Consider the following 11,225-nt stretch of genomic DNA (forward strand, 5'->3'; position numbering starts at 1 on the left):
GTCATTATGCTGTAAAACCAACAAATTTGCTTTTTTTTTTATATATGTTAGAAGTGTTTCTTTTATTGTGACTAACAGATGAAACACTGGGGAAAGATTTCTAACATTCTAAATTAAATGCTTTTTATTTCTTGTATTTCTATACAACATCTATTATGAACATATTTTAATGCAATTCTAATTTAATCGTCCCAAATTCATGGCCACTTGACATGCCATGCTTTCGCTCAAAAGTAGCTGGCAGGTAGAAGCATTTTCAAGTAATTTAAGAACAAGTGCTTGAAAGTGTCACTTGAGTAGTTCCTGAATAAATTGATGCTGACAAAGCATCTGACCTGAGTTACGGCCGCTGTTTGCAGTCGTTACTCGACAGGGACCTGGCACGGACCTCCACAGCCACAGGGAAAGCAGGAGTGTGTGAGAGAGGTCAGCTGAAACTCACTCCTCAGTGTGTGTTTAACACTTTTGTGCCTGCTCCACAGTATCTCAGACGCCACAGCGCTGCTCAGACGCTTAACTCCTCAAGAGACCTTGTCGGATAGATCAGGCAATAGCTGGGTATGATCTTCTGAATGTAATAAAAAGTTGTTTAAAATGGATTCTTAATCATACTTTTGTCCTTTTTTGATCAAAGACCAGGTGGGCGCAGTTATTTAGGACAATAGGAGGGTTAGGAAGATGGGGTGGCTTTAAAAGTGTCATATAAGTTAACACTTTTAGCCACTTGACTTTGACTATAATGTATTGAAGACATTGATTGTTGAAGTCATAGCTCGACCCAAGATGACGTCTTTACCTTCCAGTGGCTCAAAGCACACAGGCTGACCTTTTTTTAGTGGTACTCTGTGGACTTCCAACACATGATGGTGATTAAAATCTCACTGAACTGAAGCTGTGTACTATCGAATGAAATTCAAAAAGTAGTTCTTTTGAGGTTGCATAGTACCTAAATAAGTTCATGCTGACAAAGCATTAGTCTATAGACAGTCATTAATGAAGGCACTGATCTTCATCCAAATGTAAGTCAATAAAACATCTGATCAGCTGATTTACATATTATGTTAGAGTAGATGGTTTCTGTTATTGCCAAAAATACCTCAGTGATATATTTTTCTGTGATGATTGCTCTGTTAGCTGGGATTATGTTGTAAGTTTTGGCTCAATCAAAAAAAGTAAAGGTCACATTCTCACAATTGTTTAAATCTTAAGTTTCCTTCTAGACTTGTATAATGGCCTAACTATTGTTGTCAGTGTTCAAGTTTTTCCAAGGGTGGGTGCAGTATATTTTCTGAGCGTAATGTTATACAAAAGGAACAGAAGTTTGTCAGGAGCCCAAATGCATGAAACAAGAAACAAAAATTCCCCAACGTACACTGCGTCCCAGAAGTCTGAGGCCACACTAAAACCCAGGGATTCTAAATCTACAATCTGAAAATAAACATGAATTAATGAGATTATGTGTAAATGAGGGGGTTAAATTATATAAAGATGAAATGTGTAAGATTACTGTATATACAGCTGTTCATGACTTTGGGGTCTGTAAGATATGTCAATGTTTTTTAAAGTCTCTTATGCTCATCGAGGCAGCATAGAATACAGTAAAAACAGTAAAATTGTGAAATAGTATTACAGTTTAAAATAACTTTTCCATTTAAATGTATAAAAAAAAAAAATTGCAAATCTGAATTTTCAGCAGCCATTACTCCAGTCAGAAATCATTCGAATAATCAGATTTGTTGCTTAAGAAACATTTCTTATTATTATCAATGTTGGAAACAGTTGTGCTGCTTAATAGATTTATGGAAACCGTGAAATGTTATTATTAATTATTATTATTATTATATGTTTTATTTTATTTTTTTATATTTTTGATGACTAGAACAGCATTTAAACAGCATTTATTTGAAATCTAAATCTTTTGTAACACTGTCTTTACTCTTGAAACAAATAAACAATAAATAAATCCTACTATCACAAAAAATGATGGTAGTCTATGAAAACGCAAAATTGGTTCATTTTCACTTTTGTATCCGTACAGGAAAATCCCAAACAAAGAAAAACAAAACAGGGGGAGTTAAAGACTCAAGGACATAATAAGTGACAATAATTAGATACATCAACAAAACACAACTGGAAAGAATAAAACAAAGGGCAAAAGGAAACAAAGGACAGGAAAATAGAATATTATATAAAGCATATCAAAATAAAAGGGCATGGATACAATGCACACTATTGTACACATTACTGGGGATTACTTTAATTCAAAGTGTTTAATGCACTAGTCAGACGGCCTTAAACTCAATTCAAGGCGCTCCAGAGAAGAGTTTAATTTCCAAAGTCAAACACATGTGGGCTATGACGGATGCATTTGGATACGGATGTTTGTTCTCCATCAGCCACTCCCTTATCATAAGAACTAACAGCTTCTAACAAATCCAAAGCAGAGCAGCGCTTGGCATAGACCTGGGAAAATAGGACGTGTTAGAGAGGACAGAGAGCGGGATCTGGTGGCGGTGGGGGCGTTTGAGGGAAAGGCCAGGGTCAGGGCAGAAAGGAGAGACTGGAGCCACTCAGCATGTCCTCCATCACACCCCCATCAAAAACGCTTTTAAGTGTCCACTGCTCACTGGATTCAAAGAACGAACCCTGGGACTAAGAGTGGAAAAGGGCCACCTATCAATGATCCATGAAGGATGGCTCAGTGGGAAATTCGGGTGGGGGGAAGAACGGATGTGTCCAGGGGTGGATGGTAGCATCATGGGTCAGTAGCGTTCGATGAGCCATGACCGTCCCAACCAAGTGGCAGCATCTGATGTCAGCCAGAGATATGCAGCGGGAAAGGAAACCAAATAGTCAATAAACATTTACAATACTAACCAAAAGGAATGTACTAAATTGACTCAATTGTCACCAATATAGCAAAAAACCTGGAAGTTTCTTGTAGAAACAGACCAAGTTGAGGCTGAGCGCAGTGTGCTTGTGTGGGAAGCGAGGTAACATTCGTATCAGTGTTAACCGCAGGCCTTGCCAGCTGGGTGTCGACACTTGGCTCTGGTTTGCAGTTTGTTTGTTTAAAAGATTACAATCCATCCAAGTCAAACAGACACCTTGAACAGAACCCAGCTCTGCCAATAAACACATGCCAAATGGTGAGAGTGTGAGCACTATGCACTCTTGAATCAGAGGGGAAGGAGAAAGGCCAGGTAAAGGCCACCACATGCATGTGTGACATCAACATATGATGTCATGGCTACCAATATACAGAAAGTTGAAGTGATTACATTTGATAATTCGACAGCTTAGTTAGTTAACATAAGCATTGTCGGATGTTTACGGAAAGTCTCATATAGTCTTCATGATGTTTGGATCATTGAATGACATATTCTGGAACAACATGTCTAGAGCAACAACAAATTAAATCAGCGCAGTTTTATTATTTTGTCTAAGACAGGAAAATATGATGGAGCAATCGTCTATTCTCTCAGTGACAATCATCACTATTTTGTTTTTCAGTAGAATTATGATCAGAATAGCTTTAGCTTCCTATAATGAGAAGAATATGGACTTTAAAGTAGTGCTTCTCAAACAGGAGGCAACAAATTTTCAGGGAAAGTATTTAAAAATAATTATTTAAATAAAAATCTAACTCTAAGCTTAATTAAAATCCTTAAAAAACACAATCAAGATCTACTGTATACTAAAATATTGAATAATGAACAATTATTTTCCCATTCAATAACTACTGTTTTTACCGAAGAACACATAGTTAAATGTAAAAAGTTTTAACACATTAGTTAATTAGTTAATTTAATGCATCATCACTCCCAGTTTCTTATAATAATAAAAATAAAAGTATACTTACATCAGAAATACCTGAAATATTTATTTAATATTGTGTGAACAGTGAAGGGCATTCAAAAGTGAACCACTGGTTAATCCAAAACACAGTTTTATCCAAATCTATCCAATTTATTTAGCACAGTTTTTTCAAAAAAAGGAAAAATACTGTTCTTTGATGACTTTCTTTCAAAAATAAAGATTTAATTGGAATATATATTTTTTTGCAGTTTAATGAATTTCAAGGGGGTCTGATGTTGTTTTAACCCCTTTTTTTGTGTTCTGCAGAAAAAAAGAAATGCATATTGTTGGATATTGACTAAATGTGAAAGAGCAAAATCATGCTGCCTGCATCCAAACATGTGTGTTTGATTTGAAAATATGAAAAATGATTGTCTGCATAATGTCTATCCATTTGTTGACAATCTCACTGGTGGATATAAAATATGGTACCAACCATTGAAAATCCATGCGGGTCACGCCCACCTCTCATCACCCAGATGTGCACCACAGCGGGTTTTGATCATGATAGAACAGTTTCATTTTTTTTACCGTGAGCTTTCATATGTCTCTGTAGCATTACCTCACCACTCAACACAGGGGCTGACAGCTCTAATGGTGCTTTCACTATGTCTCTGTGAAAATACCACTCAACTACTTCAACATACCAAAAAAAAAAAAAAAAAAAAAAAAGCTTAAGAAGAAATGCAGAAACCTGGGAATCACATATAAGATATCACCTCATCATTGCCAAGTTGATTAATTTTATTCTTATTGAATGAGTAGATTTGTCCTGGTGCACATTCTGGTCAATAAATGTATTAAATTGTATTTAATGTTTTTAAATACAATTGTGCAAATGTGTTCTTTTGCTTTCATGCACCCTTTTGGTCCTGGGACTTAAAAAAAATACTTTTAACAGGAAAACACACTTTTCACATGCCCAATATTTTATTGAATTTGCCCAGCAGCAGATTTACTTGAATTACAAGAGAATTTGTCTCGCTAAAGCTATTGTAATTACAGCTAAAGCCAAATCATATATAACATTTTTAGTATCTTAATAATATTCTCCCACTTCTTGCTAAATTTGACAAAATTGCAGCTTGACTTGTGTGAATACATAATAAGCATATGCTGCTCAAAAGTATATTTACCTCATCATGTTTCATCATATTCCCAAGTATGTTCAGTAAGTATGTTGCCTCCTTGATTAATACAGTAATAAGTAAAAGTACAGTACCTTTTAAAAATATAAAATAATGCTAAATAAAATAATATAAATCATTCGTTGTAGTGGAAAACATTTAATGCAAAGAATATTAAAATGTATTACATGTTTATTTGACTCTTTGTTTTAGATTTTATGATTTCACATGTAATGATTTGTTGTAATTCAAGACTGAATATCTGGGACAAGGGACCAATAAAACAATAAAATCTATAGATAAAAAGCTTTTAAAAAGCAGCATTCAAATACATCGAGGGAACAGTCTTAATGTGACTTTCATCTAACAAAAATAAACAATTATAAAATAAAAGTAAATCAGTATCAAAAAAAACAAACAAGCCCTGGGACATAAAATTGAAGAAATACAATTGTTCCAGTCTTCAGTTTGTTTTGAAAAACATGTCATTTTGTGAGTTACATGTGCCCTCTGTTTGATTGTATTACACATGGGAACTGTTTTGACTTTTGGTATTGTGAGTTCTCTGATTAATCAGTCTCTTTTGAGTCCTTTAAAAAAAGAAAGAAAGGGAAAAAAAAGCAATCAGTAAAAATGAAGTAAAAAATTGTTTCCTAGCCGTGTGGCCTAGTGCATAGCCCAAAAGGAGGTTAGCAGATATCTTTTGGATCTCTGAAGCTTAGAGGGATTTGAATGCAGTGATCAATTCAGCTTTCTAGTCTTATCAGATAACACACAGCCTCTGGGAATACCCATTCAAACTCAAGCACCAAACAGAGGTGTGTAAACTTTGATTCAAAACTCCCGAATGCCTGTAAGTAAAGCGATCACACAGAGTCACCAGAGAAATATGCTTTTAAGTTGATAAATATATACATTGACATGGCCAGAGTTTGTCTCTTCAGAGTCTGTCTGCTTCTGACCTAAAGATACTCAAAGGTGTGACAGAGTTCTGATTCTCATAGATCTCTTCTGAGATATCTGAATTTACTTCCATTTTTCCTTAACTAAGCTTGTATTTGAAGATGGGATAAAGATAGATGGGCGAATAGCCCATTTTAACCTCAGATGGAGGAGACATGCAGTGAGATGATTTTAGCAGACGTATATTCAAAAACAGTTTAGAAGAGAATCGTGTAGGAAAAACATGTACATTGGCATGTAAAATTTCCACTCAAATCAGCCATGGCAATTCCAAGATACTTGGACAGCCTTCTTTGCATTAACATGCAACTGAAAACATTATCTTAAGAATATAAATCTGGTTGCATCTCCATTTTTTTTTCCACTAAACTAAACTTCAGGGTCATGAAACCTTTTTTCCAGTGAATAAAATGGACATAAGCCAAACATTTCTTTATGAATTCCTCAAAAAATCAAGCCAGAGGGAAAATAAATGTGGTGGAAACCATCATGTCCTCCTGACATGCATCCTAACTATGTGTTTTCAATATTTTTCCTTCAAACATATGCAAAGCACATTATCAATCCGAGACCATCTGAGATTTCTGACAGAGAGCGTGTAAGAGATGGAGACAGATGGAGAAGGAGGGAGAGAGATTATTATAATTGCACAATAATACTTTTCTAGTTGCCAACGAATTAAATGTTAATGTTTATGTAGAAATAAAATTACATTTGATGAGATAATGGCATGCATTTTTTTCTCAATATCTATTAAGTACATGATAATAGTTAAGTCAACATATGTGAACTCAAAATATACATATCCATTCTAAGGGTCACCTGCCTTATGATCTGTGAACTACTTTACCAGACACTGGCTAAAATTACAGTTTTTAAATCCCACTAGATCCAGAGTGATGCTAAAGCTCAGTTCAGCCCCTGACGGACGGGTATCAAACACATCTAGAAAGCTCATAACACAACATCTTCGGAAAGCCTGAACCGAAATACATAAACCAGGAATTTCACTTTCTCTGATGACGCTCTGACTTGAAACTTCCCATCGTCACCAGACCCTTGGAGAAATCAGTCTTAATCCCTCCAGATGAGTGATGGGAGACCTTTTTTTCGGGTTCTCTGAGGCAGGTTGTCAAGTTTTTTTTATTTTTATATTAAAGTCAAAAGTCTGCTTTCTTTTCTCACTTTCCCTTGGTTGTCATCACATTTCAGCCATAAAATGCTTCATATGAAATTTTCACAATATTAACAGACAACTTCAAACAGCTTCAAGCAATTTCAAGCTTCCAAAGGAAGCATAATAAAAAGCAACATTATTATTATTCTTTGAATAGCTAAACTCCTAAATGTCCTATTGGCATCAGTCATTCCTTTCAAAAAGTGAATAGTTTGAATGCTTCAATCTGTCAGAATCGTTTTGAGGCCCCAGTGAAACATTAGTGTCCTCTGGAAGCCAAAGCAATGGTAAACCCTGGACATACAGTACACGTGCACTGCTGAATGTAAATTATCCTGAGATCTGCAAGACCTAGGGCTGGAGTCAACAGGGAAGTATCAGTGTTCTACCCTACATCCCCTATGGTCACCTCTCTAAAATGAGCTGTTCTGCTTTTATGGGCGAACGCAAGTGTTGAAATCTGTGAAGCATGTTGCAGGTTCCCTTGGCTTCAGTGCATCCATCTGCACAATAAACCTCACAGCAGCTAGACCACAGAGACGTGCAAATAACAAACAAAGGGTGTGGGTCAGAGCGAATTCCGTCCATCTCGCAATCGCTTACCACTTAATGAAAGACCTGATCATCTGAGCATAAAAGATACATCTGCAGGCAAGCACATTTTCCCCATAAAAGGACAGGTCCAGAAATCTCCCTGATATTTACAATGGCCAAGATCGGTGATTACGATTGTTTCATCTTGCCTGGGCCTGATAAATTAAACCAAATAGTGGTGAACTCTCAGTTGCTGTTGAGACAAAGCAGTAATCTTTCAGCAGGTGCTTTCCCCCAAAGCCAAAGCGTGGATGAAGCACACATATGCAGAAGATGTGGCTGCTTTTTACACTCCCTTAAAACTGCGACACATTCTCCACAGCCGCATAAGTAGAGGGCATGAGCACGGGGTGGAACTGCACACGCCATGACCAACATTACATAATTCCTAAATATTTTGAAGGTCAACAAACATCTCCATTTTATTAATCTTGCATAACATCCTGTGTTTGGAATCACAAGCTCAGTTCCAAAAACAAGTGAACGTCCTCTCTAGGCAGCATTTTAAAGCGTTGTAGGTGCGATTGTGACACAAACACTGTTTTGAAACTCTGCTAACTTAAATATTCTGCCTCTTCCATTTGCCAAATTCTAAAACTGTGTTCCAGATAATTCTCACAGCTCCCGTTTAAGAATAACCCCTGCAATAAGCAACTAATTTCTGTAAAGAAAATAATAAGAAGTGACATACAGCCAAGTATGGTGACCCATACTCAGAATTCATGCTCTGCATTTAACCCATCCAAAGTGCACACACACAGCAGTGAATACACACAAACCGTGAACACACACCCAGAGCAGCGGTCAGCCATTTATGTTGCGGCACACTGGGAGCAGTTGGTATTGCCGGCCCGAGACTCGAACCCACATATACATACATATATTATTTTTATAATTTTCCAAATCAGTTACTAATGAGGTTCCATTTAATTTCAGATGCTGCCTTAAAAGTTCACTATAGGTTTTTGGGACTTCTGAACAGTCTTGGATAGAATAAGCTCTAAAAATACATAGGACTCATCATATCTGAAGGTAATGACCAAATATAGCAGACAGAAAATGGAATGAAATAATCAAAAGATGGCCAAGTTAAACTAAGGAGACCAATAACACATTCTCCACTCTAAAGTCCTCTAAACGAGCAGGTCTGCTAATGCTCTAAGAGACAACCGGCACAGGAAAAATCCCGCTGACACACACTGGCGTTCACACAAATCATCTTTCTGAATCTGGCCAAGCTCATTGGGGGAGGTTGCCTGAGAGACGGGCAGCCTCATTTGGTTCCCTCGTCCTGGGATCCATCAGGATTCGTGACAGGCCGATTGTAGCCCACACCAATAAGTCTGCATGAAGGAAAAGCCGTTGACTGCCCCTGCCCCCATTTGCCTTGCCTCGCCTAATTACCCTCCACAGGTGCCTCCTGTGTCTGCCGCAGCCTCTATCTCACAGGACTGATCTGATCTGATCTCCCTCACACACTTGGACTCAACCTGGAGACCTTTACTGTTACAATCCCCAGAGCCGGGCTGCTCCGGTTTTACATACAGTGGAAGTGTCACACAATTCAAGAATGATTAAATGAAATAGGTGCTCAAATTATATCAGTTGTCACAACAAATGAAAGGAAAGTCAAAGAGAACAGTCCAGACAAAGTCATCGTCATGTTGAACTCAACGCCATATTTAAGCATCTGCCAAGTTACACAAACATTCTCTTTGTTGTTAGGGATATTGTTATTGTTGTTAGGGAGAGTGTGAGATGTGTCATCTTTCATCACATATAGCTAACATAGTCGTAGATAAAGATGGTTTCATGTGTAATTTGTGTCATGCATTCTTTTTCATTTCATAGAAATTCAGGTTTACTGAACTCTAACTCTAACAAATGTACTGTGCATATATATAAATATTTACATATATATATATATTTTTAATCATACGCTGGCTGGAGACGAGACCTGGAAGCCCCAATTCTCCAGACTGTAGAATGAATTCTGTATGAACTTCATGACAGAGGAAAAACAGCCTCCAGTCTAAACACTCAGAGCACCTCTATGGGCCATGGTGGAGATCAGCCTTTCAAAAGCAATGTTTTAACAGTGAGACACATCCGGTGCTATCAAACATGGCTAAATCAGAAGAATAAAGACCAGTTCTTTAGCTTTTTTGTTATTGTTGCAGATAAATGAATACCAATTGTATGTCATGCATACACATTGATATCATCTGTTGATCCTCAAAAGTGTTTGCTCTCATTTTCATTTAAATATCTGGGATGTCTATTTTGCATGCCGATAGCATATAGTTTCCTGTGATACACTGCCAAAACGCAGCCATCAGGGATGAGTAACTGGATATTGCATGCTGAGATGTATTTGATAACCAGACAGGCTTGTTTCTGTAAAATTTCTTACGGTGCAATTCACTGATGTTTTCAAAAGAACTTCCAACATTACAGTTTTTGAATCCATGAATCAAGTCTGAATTCAGTGTAAATATTGGCTATGAAAATAAACCTTTATAAGACAGAATTTTTATTTCACCTTTTTTGTCAACTAAACCATCGACTAAAATGAAAAACCATTTCAGTTAATAACAACTAACTTAAGTTAATGAATATGACATGACAAATATGACATGGTTACATACATTGGTTTAATTTGAAGGGTAATTTATTGTGCAAGATGCTATAGTAAAACAAAAGTAAATGAGAAATACAAGTGGAAACTATAAATACACAGGATAAAATGCTTCATGATAATCCTCCCTGAAACTTCTATCAGTAGATCACTAACAATTTCTATGTGCTCTTTGTTAACAGTGCTGGGCGGTAATTCTTAAGTGCTGTGATATCCATTAAGATCGAAGGCACTTGTAGAGAATTACGGCCCTGTGTCTCTGAGGTGCTGATTGAGCAGACAGATGGTACATAAATTATGATGAAAAGACATCAGCAGGTTGAGCCACCCATCAAATTCTTAATCTGCCGCCAAGAGATTTTATTTTCCTTGAAAGACTAGGAAAAAGGGACATATTGGAGAGAGAAATAAAAAAATAAAAAAAGTCATTGCACTGAACCTGTGGTTGGCAATCGAGCATCTGGAAAGCTTCGGCATCTGTTGTTAGATTTTCCTAAAGCATGTTCTGATTTTCCAGAATGTTCACATGAAACACGATAAATCATTTAACCTCTGTAGGTGGTTAAGAGGGATCATGCACTCCTTTGTCCGGTTCACTTGTCCTCTTTGAAAAGCGGCATTAAAATTTACATACTCTGTCTTCCTAACAACCGCTGTGGCCAGAAAGAGCATCTCAACTATGAATTTACAGACTGACTGCTCAGATAAAACATTCTCCTAGTCAATGACGAATGCAGAGATATTTCTGGACTGTGTGGACTGTGTGTGTAACCCTTTACCCTACTTGTCCTGGATACACATCTGCACCTGCGCTTTATGCAGGTCCCCATTAGCCTCGCACGGTCACTCTCTGTCCTGTCTCTGCGGT

Source organism: Carassius auratus, unplaced genomic scaffold, assembly GCF_003368295.1.
Source record: "Carassius auratus strain Wakin unplaced genomic scaffold, ASM336829v1 scaf_tig00214049, whole genome shotgun sequence".
Taxonomy (NCBI): Eukaryota; Metazoa; Chordata; class Actinopteri; order Cypriniformes; family Cyprinidae; genus Carassius; species Carassius auratus.